This window comes from Dipteris shenzhenensis, chromosome 31 (assembly GCF_047967505.1).
Source record: "Dipteris shenzhenensis isolate YYH24624 ecotype China chromosome 31, Dip_SZ_1.0, whole genome shotgun sequence".
Taxonomy (NCBI): domain Eukaryota; kingdom Viridiplantae; phylum Streptophyta; class Polypodiopsida; order Gleicheniales; family Dipteridaceae; genus Dipteris; species Dipteris shenzhenensis.
This window is the reverse complement of record NC_141626.1, coordinates 5,075,398-5,096,020: the sequence shown is the minus strand read 5'-3', so window position 1 is coordinate 5,096,020 and position 20,623 is coordinate 5,075,398.

The following is a 20,623-nucleotide window of genomic DNA, read 5'->3' as shown; positions in this document are numbered from 1 at the left end:
AATAACGCAACGCTTACGAGTGCTCTTGCATGTGCCGATTGCATTTCGACGTCAAAGCTGCACAGAGAGAGAGAGAGAGCGCGCCCTTAACGAGGGCCATTCGTTAGTTGGTCAATTTGACCAAGGTTAAACGCGTGGTTAGCGGGTTCAATGAGAGTTTAATTTTGTCTCCATATGGAGATCTTCAATGCAATTGTGTCAGGCAGTTGTGTTCTGCATCTTTTCTGCGTTATGGCAAGGATCATTGCGGCATGTTGTGAGGCGTTCTTTGCAGATTTGTAGGTGGGTGTCTTCGTGACGCATGGGGCAGGAGCAATGTTCAGAGGCTTTGGTTTCTCTTTGCAGGAAAGGTGATGATTGATGGAGCAGGATTTCGTGATGGAGGAAGATCTCAATTACTGTTTAGGATGCACATAGTTTTCATCATTGAAGAGAGTAGTTATTGTTGGCTTGCTCTCTTTAAAGAATGATAAAGAAAGGCATTGTTGGAGGATGGTCGTGTAAGGTAAATCCCTATCTGCTTTGACACGACAGAGTTCTTGCATGTGTTGTTGATTGTAAAATGTGACCTAGTTGAGCATTGATGAGTGACCTATGAGCAGATTGGTATGTTTGCTTACGCGCACTGCAATCTATGTAGTTTGGACCTTAATATAGAGATGGCCACTTCTTAAGGTTTTGCTTTTTCGAGTGTTGCTTGAGCTTTCGTTCTTGTTTGCATGCATGTGTGGTTTCGGAGGTTTTGCTTGCTCTTGGGTCCGTTTTGCATGCGCGGCTCTACTGTAGTGGGCGCTATTCTCTTGCTGTGGCAGTTTTAGTGTTTGGTGGCTATTTCGTTGTTGTTGTGGAGTGGTGATTTCATGTAGTTGATATTCGGAATTGTTCGAACATTTGTGTTATCAAGTTTGCTAAACGAGAAAGAAAGACAGCCACTTGATGGGCCAGGAATCTTTGTGAGGTTTGCTTTGTAGATGGATATAGGTTCTGTGAAGCAGGGTGTTGGAGAGAGGGCGAACTGTTAAGAGAGAGGACGATAAACAATGGTGCTATGCTGGAAAGTCGGCACTTTTAAATCATCAGGTGGGGAGAAGGTGACGCTGAATCGTGAGAGGGATAAGTGGATGTTGTGAGAGATTGACGAGGTGTGGGAGAGGTCGGCGGCCAAGACACCTACTCAAGTTCTTGGAATATGGCTAGAAGTACAAAGATGCAGAGAAAGTGATGACATTTATGTAGTGTCACAATCGAGGTGTTGAATCGTGAGAGAGGGATAAAAGGCTGTGGTGAGAGTCTGACAAGGGGGTGTGGGAGAGGCCGCTTGTGATTTTTGTCTCCGTCCATATCTCAGGTGTTCTTGGAGACTTGTGGCCATGTAGTTTTTTATTTTTGTTGTCTGCATGCATATGTTCGATGTTCTTGGAGACTCATTAGCATTGGGCAGAGTTGGGATATTTTCCTTGTGGTAAGTGCCTTTGTGAGCTTTTGCTGTATTTTCATGTTTGAAGTTTAAGCATGTGAATGCAGTATTCGTAGGAGTTTGCATGTATTGCTTGTACACACTGTGCTTGTGACTTTGTGATGAATGCATTTGCATATAGGTCAGATGTCCCCCACATTTCTTAACACATTCGCATTAAACTTTTTTTTGACTTTGTTTATTTGAAAAAATGCAGTGTAAATTATGTTAACAAAGTGAGCCCTTCATTTGATGTAATGAAAAGTGTTTTTTTTTAATGTAACATCACAAGAAAAGAATGGGTGAAAGCATGCTACAGTGTATATACTATTGGCAAGAATGTGGTAGTACTAAGTAGTGTGCGATATGGAGAGATTTCTCGAATCAATGTGCAGTAATATATTTATTGATTACAGATTCTCATGCACAAGATATTCTCATGTACGCATTCTCATGCTCATACACACATTTTCATGCACTGCATCTCCTCTCATGTGTTTCACTTTCAAACCTGCACTTCCACTTTCGAACTTCTAAACTTCTGATTTCCAGCTTCCACTTTCAAACTTCTGAACTTCTGATTTCCACCTCAAATTTTCTGGCAAGATGTTGCGGGTCGCTCTCTCGTGGGTACTCTCTCTCTCTCTCTATTTGTTCTTCTCTTTTCCCCCATTCTCTATTCGTTCTTTGCTTTTCCTCCATTCTCTAAATGCTTTCCTCTCATAATTCAATATTTGGACCTCCATGCGATTGTCTTTTGCCATTCCTTCTGTCAACATGCAAACTTTTTGCTTTTGTTGTTGCTCTCTCTCTCTCTCTCTCTCATTGTTATTTTACTCTGTTTCATCTTAGTGTGAGTCCTAGTACTAAAATGTTACTCTCTTTGCAGTAGTAGCTGAAGACCGCCCAAAGGCATCATATCTCCTGCCTCCAAGAAGCCCTATGTCCTTTCTCTAAGAAGAAACACCCCATCCAAGAAGTCTGCAACCAAAGAGAAGACAAAGGCTATGGATAGCAAAGCGGCTTCTATTCCGACTCCAACCAAAGAGAAGCCAAAGACTAAGGACAACAAACCAATAGCAATTCTGATTGGAGTCAATCTTGGATGGAGATTTTTCCTGAGAGCGAAGCTGGGAGTTGGACACCTGGATCTGAGAAATATGGGGAAACAATGACAAAGAGAGCCGGCGTAGCTTTCATATAGGTCGGCTAAAGAAATCGTTGCTGAACGATTTTACAAAGATTTACTATAGGATTTATAATTCGAAAACAGTCACGAACAATGAAGTTGGTACAGTGTTGGCGCGAGCATTCGCTGCATCTACTCATGGAGTAGATGTGGATTGGGATGACTTTGCCCAACATAGAGACGTGAATTTGCACTCGGCTAGCTTGGACATCACGTGTATCGAGGACAAACATGATGTAGGTAACTCTACAGCAAAACAGGGAGCTTGTACGTTTACAGGATCAACGGAAGTTCAGTGTGGAGCAAGAAGGTGTACTGCATGAGTGGAAGGGTATAGTGTTAAAGGAGAATACAAGATTGCATGCAGATTTTGAGGCTGCTACTACAACTGAGCGCAAAGCCCTCACAAAAGTTGAATCAATTGTACATACACTTAGCTGGGTGCACAGTAAAGTAGATAATTTATTACATAATACTGTTCTTAAAGTATGTAGCAAAAGCAATATTTGAATCAGCAAAAAGGCAACGAATCAGCGTTGGAGAGCACTACAAAGCAAGCTCAAGTTTTTTGAGCAATGTGCAGCATCTGATTAAGAAGCTTCCAAGTCAGGGTCCTAGAGTTCTGAATCCAGCACCAACTCACCATCCCACAGGCTCTACAGCAACGACTATGAACGTGAATATTGAATGGGGAGATTCTTAACTTCCATGTACAAATCGATGTTTTAGTTTTTAGAGTTGGGTCCTCTTACAAGTAGTGTGTACTTACCCTTTCAATAAATGTGCAGATGTGTTTTTTGTGGGCTTGGATTTTCTCAAGAAACTATTGATGTGCTTTTTGCACCATGCTTGCACACATACCACATCATGTGTGTAGCATTCCATTTTTCTGAGAACTTGCAATGTATTCATCTGTCCTGCAATGTATTGGTGTCAAATGCATGGTTGGCTGCCATGGGCTTTGACAAAGCAGGTATATTATCTTCACTCTTTTTTTCTTATTACTTATTACTCATCAATAGAGTAATATAATATTGTATATGCTGTACATTTGAAGTCAGTTATTTAGTACTAAATAGTACTATTTATGTGATTTAGCAATATTTAGGATTTAGAACTATTTGGCATTTAGCAATGTTTAACATTTTGCACTATCTGGACTTTAGTACTATTTAGCATTTAGTAGTATTCAGCACTATTTAGCATTCAGTAGTACTATTTAGATTTTAGTACTATTTAGCACTGCTAGTACTATGTGTTTCAGCACTATTTAGCATTTAACACTATTTGGCATTTAGTAGTATTTGTCATTTAGTACATTCAGCACTATTTAGCATTTAGGATTGTTTAGCATTTAGTAATATTAGCACTACCTAGCATTTAGTACTATTTAGCATTTAGTACTAAAAGCATAAGCATTTAGTACTATTTCGCACTATCTAGCACTTCTAGTACAGTTGTGTTTCAGCACTATCTAGCACTACTAGTACTATGTATTTAGTACTAAAAGGATAGCTAAAAGTGCTAAATACTATTAAGCATTTATTATGAGTTAGCATTTAGTACTACTTAGCAATATCTACTATTAGCACTGCTAGTACTGTGTGTTTCAACACTATTTTACATTTAACACTATCTGGCATTTAGTAGTATTTGGCATGTAGTACTATTCAGCACTATTTAGCATTTAGCACTATTTAGCATTTAGGATTGTTCAACATTTAGTAATATTAGCACCACCTAGCATGTAGTACTATATATCATTTAGTACTCAAAGGATAGCCTAAAAGGCTAAATACTACTAAGTATTTAGTACCATTTAGCACTATCTAGCATTTAGTACTATTTAGTATTTAGTACTATTTAGTCTTTAAAACTATAAGTTAGTATTTAGTACTATTCATCATTTAGTACTATTTAGCATTCAGTACTATTTAGCATTTAATACTATTTAGCACTCTAAGTTAGCAATTAGTACTATTTAATATGTAGCATTTGGTACTATTTAGTAGTATCAGTAGTATTTAGTAGTATTTAGCACTATTTAGCACTTAGTACTATTTAGTATTAGTAGTATTTAGCAGTATTTAGTACTATTTAGTATCAGCAGTATTTAGTAGTATTTAGCACTAGTTAGCACTTAGTACTATTTAGTATTAGTAGTATTTAGTACCTTAGTTAGCACTTAGTATTATGTAGCACTATTAGGATTAGCATTAGTACTATTTAGTACTTAGCAGTATTAGTAGTATTTAGTAGTATGTAGCAGTACTTAGTAGTATTAGTAGTATTTAGCACTATGAGTAGCACTTAGCACTTAGTACTATTTAGTACCAATCACATCTGCACTCCAACACAACCAATGGAAATATGGCCCTTCAAGGGTCCCCTTTAAGGCAAGGGTTGTGTTGGAATATGTCCCTTGTCCCTAAAGGGGACCCCTCAAGGGCCATATTTTCTTCAAGTTTAAATACTACTATTTTTATTATTATTATCTATCTTTAAATAATCTATTTGCCTTTTGAAATCAGTTTCAAATAATTGTTCTTTTCCTTACACAAACAGGTAAAGACACTAAAATACCATGTCCCAAAAAGTTGAAGACTAGTACAAAGCAAGCTAAAGGTGTTGAAAATGAGAAATGCGAAACTCCTAACATTTCAAATGTGTTCATAGACACCAAGAAAGAACAACAGGTAGAGGGGCATGCCTCGTGTGGAAAAGAAGACAATAACAACTATTCGATGGAAATCGGTTGGAAGATGACAACTCGGAAGATGTTGGGGATCAGGAATATGACAAGGATGAAATGTTGGACAAAGTAAAAAGGCAGTGGCACACGGGGACCTGAAAGTTGCAGAGGAGAGAGGTAGGACTGTTTTTTTTTCGTATGTGGCCAAAAGAGGGTATTTATTTTTATAAGTTCATGTTTTATCTATTTCATTTATTCCTGTTTTACATATTGCATCTATTCATGTATTATATATTACTTAACAGATGAAAGTTTGCTAGTTAAGGAAGCTCTTACTAAGATGAAGCACCACATATAACACAAGAAGAAATCCGCTATGCGGTCATTGTACAGAAGCAAGAATATAGAGAAAAAGGAGGGTATGTATTTTTTTGTAAAGATGCACATTTACAGTCTTCTGTGTACAGCACCTCAAACGCATTTTTGATCTGAATTTATAACTGGAGACATCGAAGACCATTAGCATAAGATGATTTGCTGAACTTGGATGAAGAAAATCTGCAACAACTGGACAAGATTATAGAGGAAGCAATAGCAAGATTGGACATGCACGACTTGCCGGGAAACCACAGCAAGGATGAAGACATAGGTGGCGATGGGGAGTTGACTGGAAAGAACAGCAAGGGTGAACACATGGATAGTGGTGAAAAGCTTGACACAGATAGCGGTGAGAGGGTCACTGAGGTAGCTAAGATTATATCAGGGCTAAAGCCTAAACTGCCAGATAGCTCTGATGGAGAGCAAATGGAGGATGGCACAATACTAGGTAGCCTTCTCCCTACGGGGACAAAGAAGAGGAAATTTAGTCAAATAGTTACTAAGTGGTATTTGATTGATCCTAACAAATGCCCAACCCCAAATGTTAGGACCAGATTGTCTATGAAATGACATTGTATGAGAGCTGGTCTCGCAAGTTTTAAATGAAACTCTTTTTGCAATTGATCTTCTTGTTTTTTTTACAATTTATCTTCTTGTTTTTTGAATGAAATTATTTTTGCAATTTATCTTCCTTGTTATTTAAATGAAATTCTTTTTGCAATTTATCTTCTTATAAGTTGATATGAAATTCTTTTTGCAATTTATCAACTTAATTATGATGGATTTGTATATGTGTTATTGTTGCTTCTAGGTGACTCCGGAGATGTTCTGCCTCAAAAAAAGTTGTTAATCTTTGATTTGAATGGAATATTGTTAAAGAGCTGGTGGCAGACTATTGCTGCTGAAATGGCCCAAGGTGGTGATGTTCATAAATTAGGCAACCATGTCATCTCTTTGTGGCCACAATTGATCAATTTCACGAAATATTAGTGGGAGCATTTTGAGATCGCTACATGGAGTAGTATGACAAGGAGAAATGTCAGTCCCATAGTGTCTTTGATAGAAAGTAAATTGGGATATGATGAGTTTAGGGAGTTCAAGTTCCTGTTCAACTTTGCACATGAAGATTGTTGTACAAGGGAAGAATTCCACCACCCAACATGACTAGATGAGATGTGTCTGCTTAAGCCATTTAAAATGTTTACTATGACAAGAATATGAGGCTGAATGTAGGTCGTCTCTCCATGGCATTCTCTCAGTGTCATGATAATAGAGATGAACAATATAATTTCAAGCTTAGCACTGGTTTGGACCCTTTTGCCAATGAAAGGGCGTTGAGAGTTGCTTCTTATTTCCCACTTTTGAAGTCTATCTATAATACATTTGATTGATTTCCATGCACGAAGCGAAAGTACTATTTGGTTAGTACTATGTGATACTATGTAGTACTATCTTAAATAGCACATCTGCTATCAATAGAGAGAGAGAGAGAGAGAGAGAGAGAGAGAGAGGCAGATAGATAGACAGAGAGAGAGATAGAGAGAGACAACCATTGTACCACTGTCATATCATATTTTTGTAATGTTGTTCCTTTTTTTAATATATTGCGCTTATAATTCAGAATGAGCCGTACAAAATCAGAAGGCACCATATAAAATCATAATCAGACATATAGAATCAGTAATATGACATTACGGAGCCCAAATGGCTTGGATACAATAGCTTTGCACTACACTCCACATACCCCAATATACAACCCGGTCAGGCTTGGATACATATAGCAGCTCTATAATGCTACACTCCACACACCCAAATATACGATGTTTTAGGAAGGAGCAACCCTAAAACATAGGAGTTTTCGGCCCTTCTTCCTCAGCATCCTCGTTAGTACCCGACCCAAGGGACTGTCGTCTCGGACATCCGAAGTTGCTATTTATTTTAGGCCATACCCTGCATCTGTAAGGTCTCTAAAGATGTTATTAGCCCTTTTTGCAATTCCATCTTGTAGCTCTAGAGCAAAAGAGTGTACAGCTCTATTACACATTGATGGATATGTAATGCCAGTCAAAAATAGCCAATTGTATGAGCACCATAACAGACATGACACATGATTCCTTAGCTTAGACCTGACTAACAATTAGTATTATTTTATCCATAAAAGATTAAAAAACCATAAAAGATAACATATAAAAAAGGACCATATATTTTATTGCATCGACATTGGCTATTTATGCACTGGTTAAAACAATGGCTCACCTAGTACTTTTATCAGCGAACACCAATGCCATTTAATAGCACCAATATCATGTAAGAACACCAGTACATTTATCAGCTCACCATTAATTTTATCAGCAAAGTAACTAGCAAAGTCTGTATTACAAAGTAACCAGTACAAGTCTATATTTAGAAAGTAACAACATCTATATTCATCAATGTACAAGTCCTTTACAATCTGGCCTTCAAGGCCTAGTGTATGGTGGGTATTGGTTTACATAAGTATTATGCCTAAGAATCTATTGTTTGGCACATCTCATGTGGAAAGTCTGCTATCCTTTGTTGGATGCTAAACCAGTCGGTGGGCTTTGGATCTTCAGTTAACAGTGAAACGACAGCATCAACACACCCCATGTCAGCATAATCTGTAGAAAATACTTCAACAAATAATTTGGTTCGATGCTCACCACGGGCAGCTGCAATGCGCTCGATCACATGGCCTTCATAAGGGTATCTCATTGTAAAGGCAGGAACACTTTCTCTGGCATTTGCTAAATCCAATAAATATGGGAGCAACTGATTTGATAGCTCATCATCATTAGGATCTTCGTCATAGGCGAAAGGAGTTATGTAGGAACCGGGTGGATTTGATGCTACTTTCAAAGGAGTGTCGTCAACCAAGAGTGTGTTCACGGGATCATAGTCAATGTCATGCACAGCAGCTAAAGGCATCCTACAAGGGATCACAAAATCATTTATAAATCATGAGAATTAAATGTTATGCTAGAGGTAAAAGCTAGCATCTAGGTCCACTAAAGGTCAACATTGCTATCTCGGGGGGGGTCACTATGCATAAACCCTCTATATCACGTGTGTTCAAGGATTATTTATAAGATTGCTTATATTCATAGATTTTTCATCAATAAAATGTACCCTTTTTCTATACAAATCTATAAATTTTTTCTTAAATAATTTTAAACACTTCCTTATGTAAGTTAAATTTTGTTTATTTTAGAAATTAAAAATATCCTTTTGTTGAACTCACATGATAGGGTTACATATGATGAGTGACCCCCCAAGATTGCTATGTACATGAATGTTATGATACGTTGCACCATGTGTGACATGGCTACGGTTCACCCCCATGTCAAAGGCATTACGAGCTTCATGAAGTTGTAAACAAATAAACAAAGTAGGGCTACAAATTATGAGGTGCCAAAAGGTTTAGGGTTATATCTATACATAAAATAGATAGTCCACAATAATGTGGTGTATTCTACTGTATAAGGGACATAAATTGTTATTTGGTTTCTCTCTTTCTTTTCTTGCATGCCTTTCCATTTAACCATAAGGTTTTGAGCTACAACTAGAGCAAATGTAGAACCTGATGGTGAATCAAAGGGCACCTGATTTATGACTTGAACCATTTGGATCCTATAAGAGTTGTGGGGAGGAGGGCTTCTTAAGGGTGAGATCAACGTCAAAAAGTGATTAGTGCAAGGGGGAAAAGGGGTGGGGATTTTGGGAGCCCAAAGGGCTAGGTTTTGGGGGGAAATTGAAGTGAGCAAACATTCTCCTTCCATAATATGCTCCCTTCCACTGCCAAGAATTTGCTGTACCCTTTGGAGCCTGCTAATCTCTACCTGCACCTATAATCCCCTTTGCTCTACCTCGCTGATTGCGTATACTTCAAGGCAATGAAATTGTTCTTAATGTAGTGTATAATGATGAGTATGAGAAATATATAATTTTGTAGTAGATACCTTGGCACCATCGTTGGAGTTGAGGACATGGACGTGAAATGATGAACTTGAAATGGTGTTCCTTGAAAGTGAACTTGGATAATATCACAATCATTGAGAGACCAAATAGGGTATCCCTTTAGAGATTGAGCTATTTGTTTTGTCTCTAGCTGTAAACCCAACTCCAGAGCACCCAGGAGCAAGTGATTTTGAACGAGTAAGTAGATCTACAAAAATGAATGGCCCCACCATTGGATTCATCTACCATCACCATCATATGTGCTTTAATGCTCTAGCTTGCAATAAAGCCATAGGAGTGAAGGAAGAGTTGTGATGATGTTTGTCATATAACATATTGCAAGACGTCGAGGAAGGCGCTACAAGAGTGAAGCTCAAAACTGAGGACGTGATAGACATTCTTGTCCAAGGTTCCAGCAACTCAAACACGGCCCTGGCGGTTGCAAGCCATGTGAACAATCAATCCAAGATGCAGGTACAAAATTTGGTCTTCTCTTATTTTAAATGGAGGGGAATCATATTCTACAATTTGTTGAGAGAGGAGGAACAAAGAGCAGTACAATTATTTGACCATATTTAGCATGACCACTAAATAGACAAGATGGGGCACCAATGGAGGATAGCAACTATAGTCGTCCTCACTTCCCCACCCAAGTTAATATTCTCACCCGAAGGTCATTCAAGAACATGTGCAGAGATGTTTCATACTATTAGATGTGACTTGCTATCTATGTTGTTTTGACTCTTTCACTTCGAACTATATACTACAGAGTGGGAGACAACTTTGACTCCATGCAAGTGAGTCTATTATTGTCTTGGAGTATGCCCGCTTTTGTTTTCCCTATACAACGATGAAATCACTGTAGCTTAGCAATTTGATTGGAACAGCCCAACATATGGTAGACTTTAGGTGGTAAGATATGTTTCAAGGAGGATCTAGATCTAAAGGTTCCCAAGAACGGATGGGAAACTATCCTATTGACCTCTCTTCTTAGGGTATGGATTCTTAATAGCTTAGATGATGTGTGAAGCACTAGGATACAAGAAGCTCCATGGCCTCCATTTTCCAACTCTCAAGCTTGCTCACCTTACGCATACTCTAAGCATACTGAGTTGAAGCTTTTCCAAGGAAGTAGAAACCAGATCCAGGGCTCAGTGTGGCAAATCACACCCCTTGTGCTTACTCCACCTCCGACATCCCTTCATTTTGCTTCATGTCCCAATCTCTGGTACATCATCATTTGCTATTGAATGCTCAATTCATAGGTGTAGTTTGGATTATGTGAGTGCTAACTCATTAAGTTTTGTTCCTTAGGCTAATGTCACTTGACTTTGTTTCTCATTTTATCCATGGTTGAGGTCTATTGTTGCATAATGCCCACCTGATTGTGCAATGTCTATGAATGTGGATTCTATGTGTTGATACATTGCTCAAGCATAGTGTAAATGGTAGTGACATTGGAGAAATGAGATAAAAGCTTGTAGGTGAGAAGCAAGTAGGTAACTATGGTGAATGGGAGCAGAGATGAAGGAGCAATAAGAACTCAAGAAATTTGACAATAGTTGTTAATCTCTTGAAGAATATCCATAACGCTACTCTATCTTCTCCAAGGTTGCTCAATCTTCTCCAAGCCTTCTCAATCTTCTCCAAGTCTACTCAATCTATCCAAGCTTCTATTCCATCCTCTATAAGGCTTCTTGATCCTCTCCACAATCCTATCCATGAGTTGTTCTCAACTCTCTTGCTGCTGGTCGCCCACAACTACCTTCTTTTCGAGTTGAACTCAGTTTAAGGTGCTGATGAGGTCTATGGACATGTGTAGCTAGCTTGTGCTACGCTTCATAAGAGTTTATGGTAAATCTATCCAAGGTTCTATTCCATCCTCTCTAAGGCTTCTTGATCTTACTCAATCTATCCAAGGTTCAAGTCTACTCAATCTATCCAAGGTTTTATTCCATCCTCTCTAAGGCTTCTTGATCCTCTCCACAATCCTGTCTATGAGTTGTTCTCATCTCTCTTACTGCTGGTTGCCCACAACTACCTTCTTTTCAAGCTGAACTCAGTTTTGGGTGTTGATGAGGCCTATGGATATGTCATAGTAGCTAGCTTGTGCTATGCTTCATAAGAGTTTATGGTTTTCAACCTTGTAAATGACACCATTGTTGCTTTAAAGCATGAGTTTGGACATGTTCTTGGATTCATCTCTTGGAAGATCAGGCATGCACCACTCTTGGGCCTTGATACCATGCTAGAACACAACGATTGCTAATTGATTGTCTACCCTATGCAGTGGAACAAATGCAAACCAAAGCAAGGACTTTGAACCAAAGGGACATGCATCACTCTCTAGGACATGTAGATTTCAGAAAATGAATAGTGAATCTCGTGCAATAGAACCTTACCCAAGTACTCATATGTGTAGCAAACTTGCTACCAAAACAACTCAGTTTAAATCCTGAAGATATCTTCCAAATCTTCTTTACACCCTCCTCAACTTCATGCTCTCAATGCATCTTAAAGGTACAACAATGCCTCAATGGGTTTGTATTTATAGGAGAGGGGCTAGTATGTCCCCTCCCTCTAAGTCTGGCCATTTAGGCCTCAAAGTATTGACTAACCTAGTCTATTAAGCAACTGATCAGGCTATTAACTTGCCCTATAGTAGTTCTTATTGGAGTGTGTGTGATCACCACCCCATCTGTGAGCACCCAAAAAGGGGAGAGCAAAGGGGATGTGTACTTGTGTATGTAAGATGACATGTGGGCATTGTTTTGGGATGCCACATGGGCTGATCTAACATGGACCATAGAGCAACCACATGAACAGCACATTGGTTGTCATGTGGGAAGCATATAGATAAAGAAAACTAAAGCGGCTGCGACATGGGTAGCACATAAGGCTTCCATGTGGGTAGTATAAGCAGAAGAATACCTAGCCATGAGTGGAGCTCTTGGTGGAGAGATCATGTACAAATTAGACCATTGGCAAGTACGGATTGGTTGAAGTAATCTAGAGGAGATTAGAAGGCTGACATTTTGGAGCAAGCAAGCTAAGATGTAGTAGATTAGGATGGTTAGAAACTGTCTGGGTTTGTATATGCTTGCATAAGAATTTGTACAAGTGCTTGCAGTAGTAGTAATAGATGGAGCTAAAGTAGTGCTTTCAAGGGGCTGGGACAATAGGCTTGGGCCAGTGGCAACTAGCCACATGGCCAAGCAGGCTAGCAAATGCTGGTTACGACCATCCAACCAAGTTTTCCCCCACATACCAGTAGGTCAAGTGGGTGGGGCCACTTGGATCGACCATTCTAGGTTGTTGGGTTGGCCAAATTAGGGGCTATAGGCTACTATAAAAGGATTCCTTTGGGAGTTCATTCCTAAGCACAATTCAAAGCAAGTTGGAGCTGCATAGGACATCTCCTAACATCCTTTATTGAAGCACAAAAGTGTAGCAAGGGAGGTGGGCTATTGCAGGGATTAAAGAGATCAAAATTCTTCACCCTTTGGCTATCTTCTAGGGTAGTAAGGTGCCCATTGTTGCTGGGTCATGGTGGGGAAAGAAATAATGGATCTTATGACAATTTTAATAGTTGTAAAGGCCCATGCATTGAAATCATTGCATATAATTCCATTTGGGTAGAGTTTGGAGATGCAAAGGTGTGTACTCCAACTTTGAGGTTGACTTTATAGGAGATATGTCTAGATTCATATATGTTGAGGACCAGATCTCATAGCTGAAAAATATTGTTGAAGTTTGACCTCTTGATAGGCTAATTTGTACTTCTATATCATTGGAATTCTTATGACTATTCGATGCTTCATGAGCTCTTGGAGATAGTGGTACAACAAGGGAGGGGTGCAAGTGCTAATATTACTAAGTAGTAAATGCTTTATCTGTAGTACTATTAGTACTAAATAGCAAGTGCTAGATGGTAAGTGTGCTATCACTAGGTGCTATATAGTACTATTAGTATTGAATAGTAAGTGCTAATATTACTAAGTGCTAGATAGTATTGAAGAGTACTTACTAAGTGCTAATATTACTATGAGCTAAGAATTATTGAGTCCTAAATAGTACTCAGTAAATAGTACTTACTCAGTGCTAAATGTTACTAAGTGCTACATAGTACTAAATAGTGCTAAAATATTGCAAAATAATACTTAATAGAATCAATAGTAGTAATAGCAGAGTTAAGGCAAGGAAGGGAACAATATCTAAACATTACTATATAGTACTAGTAGCAGGGTTAGTGCAAGGGATAGTACTAGATAGTACTAAATAGAACTAGTAGCAGGGTTAGTGCAAGGAGAGAATGATTATGCTCGAAGTCCTTCTCTAATACAAACAATTTCAAACATCACACACTACTAATTAATACTAAATAGTACTATTTAGTCATAATAACTGACTTAAAAGAGCAAACAATACTACTTTGTCCTATCTTTATTCCTAGGACTAATTTCTAAAATATGGTCCATACTATAAACGTATTAAGTCCCCGATGTAGTATTTAGTACTGTGATTCTATGATTTAGTGCTAAATTCTCTTCATATAGAGTTTGTTACAGTGTTAAATGTTAGCTTTAACATCTGAACAATACTAATATTATCCCTGACAGTAGTGAATAGTTATAAAGAGTACCAAATAATAGTGTGTAACTTGGGGTTCGTTGAAAGAAGAAAGATGCACCTCTGTGAACTCCAAGAAATGGGTGGGATGTATTGCATACTTTTTTGGGCCAAGCCTATGCCTGCAAACATCCTTGTTGTTTGGGGAAACCCTGGTGTTGTCCTTCCAGAACTGGACAACACATTGAACAACCTCACAACTTAAGGAATCCTGTCTATGCTTTCGACCTCCATTTGCCCATTTGAAGGAAGCTAGTTTTATGTCCACTCAATGTTTCTTCAGATTCCGTGCTTGAATTCCAAGGGCTTTAGCTACTTTACTACTATCACTATATTTTTTAAATGCTGAAGTGTTAGCAATCATGTGTAGAGCTGCTCTCTTTGCAGCTAACTTATCAGCACTCTCTACTCTTTTCACAAGACTCAATGATGTCTTTAGATTATCCACTATTTCCATTGATATGGATTGGCTTTGAAAATTTGTCTCATCGACAACCTCTTGCATATTTGGATGTTTTATAACCTTAGACAAAATGACAGCCTTCATTCTGAAGTCCAAGTTCTTTGTGGTATGCTTGAAATGTTGCAGAACTATTAATGTCAAGTGTCTCATGTTCCTTTCGGAGCAATGCTATGTTGGTGTGGCACTTCTAGTGTGGATTTCTCCATCCTGCGCACAACCGTATTTCAATGGTAAATCATAAATTAATGAATGACACAAGAAGACAATATGTCAAAACATGCATGCTCAATCTTACTATACGAGAAAGTCATCGTGAGAGAGAGACAAAGAGAGAGAGCTCTAGAGAGAGGGAGAGAGCTGTAGAATCACTCAAACATAACTGGTTTTTGTGCTAGAGAGAACATACGGTCCAAAGTGCAAGGGCTTCAATGAGAGAGAAGGGGAGAGCCAGTTTGCATAGAGAATGGAGAGAGCTAGGGAGAGAGAGAGCAATGGACCTCTAGTGAAGATGAGCAGAGATAATTATATGGACAGAGATAGGACTCCACGAGAGAGAAGAGAGTCGACTATCAATGGTTTCAAACTTGAGTGATTCCACGAGAGAGAAGAGAGTCAATTGAGAGTAGATTGCAGATCGTGGATTCCTCGATGTGCGGGAAAATCATCCTCGATTGAGAGTGGATTGCAGATTGCAAATCATGGACTCCTCGATATGTGGAAATCTAATCCAACTATTAGTGCCTTTTAGTACACAATTTAGTACTATATCTATGCTAGAACTTTTGCCAAAAAGAGTACTTTTTTAGACACCGTAGCATGCTTTCACCCATGTAGGTGAACCTAGGGAGAGAGCTAGTAGTAGGCTGCTATACAGAAGAGGATTGTAGAGACCACACACCAAGTAGTCATATTAGAATTACAGCTATTGGAAATTCCTAGATAAGCATTGGAAAAGGGTAGTAGAATGACATACAACCAACAAAACATCTCTATGGGAAATATTATAGGCTAGTAGAAAGATCCAACAACTTGTCTATAGTTTTAGAGACCAACTCAGTTGGTTTGTGGCCGATTGGTTAGCTAGCCGGTGTGTTTATAGACTGGCTCTAGATTGGTCAATGGGCTTATAGACTAGGTCAGTTAGGGGGCTTCCCACCCCTCCATAAAAAGCCCCCTTTTTGGGGATAAGAGAATTCAGTCATTGGGCATTCCACCATACTTAATGCATAGCTCATCAACAGCATCCAAGGTAGAAAGCTGTTGCATGTTTTGGGATATTTGGTGAAGCCTTCTGTAAGAGTGTTTGGACTAGATCTCTACAATATATTATTAAGGATTTTTTGAATTGTTACTATTGTCTATGCCCTAAGTTTGGTGCTTTTGAGTTCTATGTTATGGACACATAAAGTTGAACTTTTGAATTACAGCATTCCCTTCTCTCTAAGATTCTTCTAATGCACACACCTTATCCATTTTCTATTCTTGCTAAGTGGAGAAACTAGCCAAGGGTCTAGTTTTTCCAACAAGATCTTGTTGCTACATTGACTATAATTTTATTATTATCATTTGATAGCATAGAACCAAGCTAGTTGCTCTTTGAGCATGAGCTTGTGACACCAATAAAGAGAATACAACCTTATATAATAGGGAAACCACTACCAAGAGACACAAGTGCACATGGCTCTCATTTGCTATTTCAAACAGAACTATCACCCACACAAGAACTTTGAGATATGTGTGACGCAGTCTCTCAATGTCTTATGTAGTAATGGAGGAGAAGAAAAGTTTGCCAATGCAAGATCCCTAAATTAGTCATAATGCTTTTTGGATAGGGGCACATGGAAGCTAAGAGGAAAGTAGATTATGATTGGGGTAATATCATTAGTTCCAAACTCCCTCGAATAGATGAGTAGCAATGTAATCCCCCATATCAGGAGAGCATAGGGACATGACACCATTGTGGGATTTGGAGGTTTTGAGTCTGCTATGTCTGCATCAAGTTTGGATGCCATATGATCTGATATAGGTGGAAGGAATCATTGTAGGCTACCATGTGGGCTGCCATGTGGTTCACTATTAGAGGTGGGCAGAAGCTTAATAAGAAAACAAACCTATGAGAAGCATGTAGGACTTGAGGTTCTGGTTGTACGCTGATATCTGCAAGACTTCCTAGAGATTCACAAGGCATGTGGATTAGTTTTATGGCTGCTATATGCATGACCACCAGGTTGCTACAAAAGAGGCTAGTAGAGACCACACACCAAGCAGTTGCAGTAGAAGTAAAGCTACTAGAAAGGCCTATATATGCTTTGGGGAAAGGACAGGTGGACTAGAAGATAGCCACCAAAAGGTGCCTATAGGAGACATTTTATAAGCTAGCAAAAAGAGCCAACAATAAGTCTATAAATCCATAGAACAACTCGGTTGGTTTGTGGAAGATTGGTCAGCTAGTCAGTTTGTTTATAGACTGACTCTAGATTGGGCAGTGGGCTTATAGATTAGGTCAACTAGTCAAGGGGCTTCCCATTCCTCTATAAATGGCCCCATTTGGGGGCAAAAAAGAATTTAGTTTGTGGGAATTCCACAGTACTTTAATGTGCATCTCATCAACTATTGATTGGTAGAGGAGTGGATGAGTAAAACAGTAGCAATTATCATACACAGTTTAGACTAGAAGAAGCCCTTAGATCTTGGTGCGTACCTATAGCCAGTAGGAGAGCACATGTCTACAAGAGGGTATTGTCCAAGGAACTCACACTACAAAAGGTTATTGAAGCTCATAAAGGAGCATGCAACCAATGTGAGCAAGAAGCAGAGTTTGTGCTCATCACCATAGAGCACCTAGGGTAGTAGACTATTGCATGTTTTGGGATATTTGGTGAAGCCTTATGTAATAGTGTTTGGCTCAAATCTATGCAACATATTCTTAAGGAATTTTGAATTATTATTGCCTATCTCCTAAGTTTGGTGCTTGTGAGTTCTATCTCAAGTTAAAGTTTTGAATTACAACATTCCCTTCTCTCTAAGATTCTTCCACCATTGCACACATTATCCATTTGTAGGGGATATTTTTTTGCGAGCTTTTTTTGAGTTGTGAATGGAAAAGGCATGAAAGGGAATACTAAAAACATACACCTTTGTGAGCTTAAGGGTTTTCTTGCTATCTTTATCTGAGCCTCAAAGTAAGAATTTTGTGCATGGATCACCAATTATGCACACCAATTATGGATCACGTTCATGTCACCATGAACTTGTGCAATGGAGCCCTGGAGCTCAGCTAGGGATTGTGTTGGCATAGGGCCAAGCTCTAGGGATCCTTTTTTAAATCTTTGTTTAAGACAATCTTCCCCTTCACATGAAGCTAATAAGGATGCCCTTTTAGTATCATTGATTATGCTCTTGTTGAAATTATTGATGATTAATAACCACTAAGTATACATGTTCAAACTATTGATATACAATGATGGTTGGCAAAACATTATGTCCATGTGTAGCATGATAAGTTCAAGCTCGTATGAAACAAATAATTTTCAACAAAGAATACTCTAACACAAGAATTGGCTTTACTCATATCACACCGATTGTTTTGACTACAAACATGACCATGTTTGGAGTGATATTGACCAAGTTATGGCCAAAATAAGATGCGCCAGGGGCTTGGATAGCCAGTCTTATTTTGGCCATAACTTGGTCAATAGGACTCCAAACATGGTCATGTTTGTAGTTAAAACGATCGGTGTGATATGAATAAAGCCAAATTTTGTGTTAGAGTGTCAAAATTCAATATAACTAAAAAGGTTTTGTTTAACTTCTCTATTGAACACTTACAATTAATAGCTTTTAACTAGAAGCATGAGGGCTTATTGGCATAAAGGCTAGCTTCTTGTCCATATAGACCTCAAAAGTATCTTTATAATTGTCTTTTGAAATGATTTAGAGAGCCCAAAGACCTAGGTGGGGCTAGGATACCTTGTTGGCATAACATCTTTCATCGACCTTAAGGGACCCAAATAGTATCTTCATGATTTTATTGTGACATAGTTTGAGGATTACATATATTGTCATCAACAATGGTGATTGAAGAGACATGAAAGGTCTTTAAGATTATGATATATTACATTATTGGTGTATGTGCCTTGGTTGTAGTGCTTGCATGGAATGCAAGTTTGGAATGCTTGCCTTTAAATACGGATGCTTTTTATGCATGACAAAAAGATGCTTTGGAGGCATGCTTCTAATTAGTCATTGCATTGGTTTAAAGATCAATGATTTGAAGGTTTCTTAAAAATTGAAATTTTGAAATGATTACCTTCAAATAAAAATGCATCCTTCCAATCATTGCATTGCTTTGAAGATGTGCATGCTCTCAATTAATCAAATGCTTCTAGTCGCTACATTACTTCAAAGATTAATGCATGTTTAGAATGCTCTTAATATGCAAAAACACAATAATCTATCATTTGAAACCCTTACCTTATTTTCTTGATCTATCACACTCCTCTTAATCCATGTCCTAGATCCTTGCCAACTAACCTTCTTTCTCAAGTGATCACGCATCAAGGGTTGTGTTATAAGTGTTGCTCAGCATATGTGAGTCTTATATCATGTGAAGTCCCCCAAGAGTTATGTTAAATAATGTTCTAAAAAATCACCAAAAAAATCAAGTCCCTTGAGCTCAGCCCAAGAAAAGCTCGCAAAAAAAGGAAAAAGCTCGCAATCAAAGCTCGCAAAAAATAAGCACCCTCCATTTGTTGTTTCCTCTATGTGGAGAAACTAGCCAAGGGTCTTGTTTTTCTAACAAGATCTTTTTGCTACCTTGACTAAGAATTTTATTATCATGTGATGGCATCTTGTACAGGACGCTATGAGTACAAAATGACCATACACAAGCTTGCCTTCAAACCCTTTGTGATTTCCTTATGTACCCTAAATGTTTTGCTTATTAAATATTAGTATTAAATTGCAAGCATGCAACCAAAGGTAAGGATAGAAGTAGGAGTGGAGCTTGTGCTCACCATATAGCATCTAGGGTGATAGACTATTGTATGTTCTGGGATCTTTGGTTAAGTCATCTGTAAGAGTGTTTGGCTTAGATTTGTACAATAGATTCTTGAGGCATTTTTGAATTGTTCTACTATTGTCTATCTCCTAAGGATGCCCCCCCTCTAAATAAAAATTCAAAATTGTATTAGTATTAGTTACCATTCTACCGAATTAAACATTTATCCTAAGGTAAGGGGTTGCAAACTCTCTGTTAGTAGTTGAATATTTGCATTACTAAGGTGGTATATTAATGAGGTAATTGAGGTGGTGGCCGATTCCTCTCGAGTTGGTGGCAGCTACAATAAGACATACTACATGTGTTTGCAATTGTTGCAATGGGTTTGTGTGCTGCTACAGATTTGTGTGAATTTGTTGCAAGGATCTTGATGAGGGGCAAACTTATGGTGAGAAGATGGTGTGTGAAAGTGAGAAGAGTGTTTGAGAGACAAAGGCTAGAGTTTGTAGGCTTATCAAGCATGGAGATTTGTGAATGCATTGGAGATGATAATATCCATGAAGGCCCATCCCTTGATGCTAATACTATGAATGGAGAACTAGCTCTTGATGCTGATGCTACAAATGGAGAGTCAGCTCTTGACACTGATGCAAATGAAGAGCCACCAGTGGAGATGTCAAACAAAGTCATATACCAAAACATGGACAAGGACATGTCCAGTGAGAAAGGCAATGGAGAGGAGAAGAAGATGTGAATGTTGGAAAATGAATGGTCACCTCTCCACTTGTGAGCCCCCAAATGAGGTGTGCATTGGGGGGGTTGACCAGAGAAAAAAGTAAAGC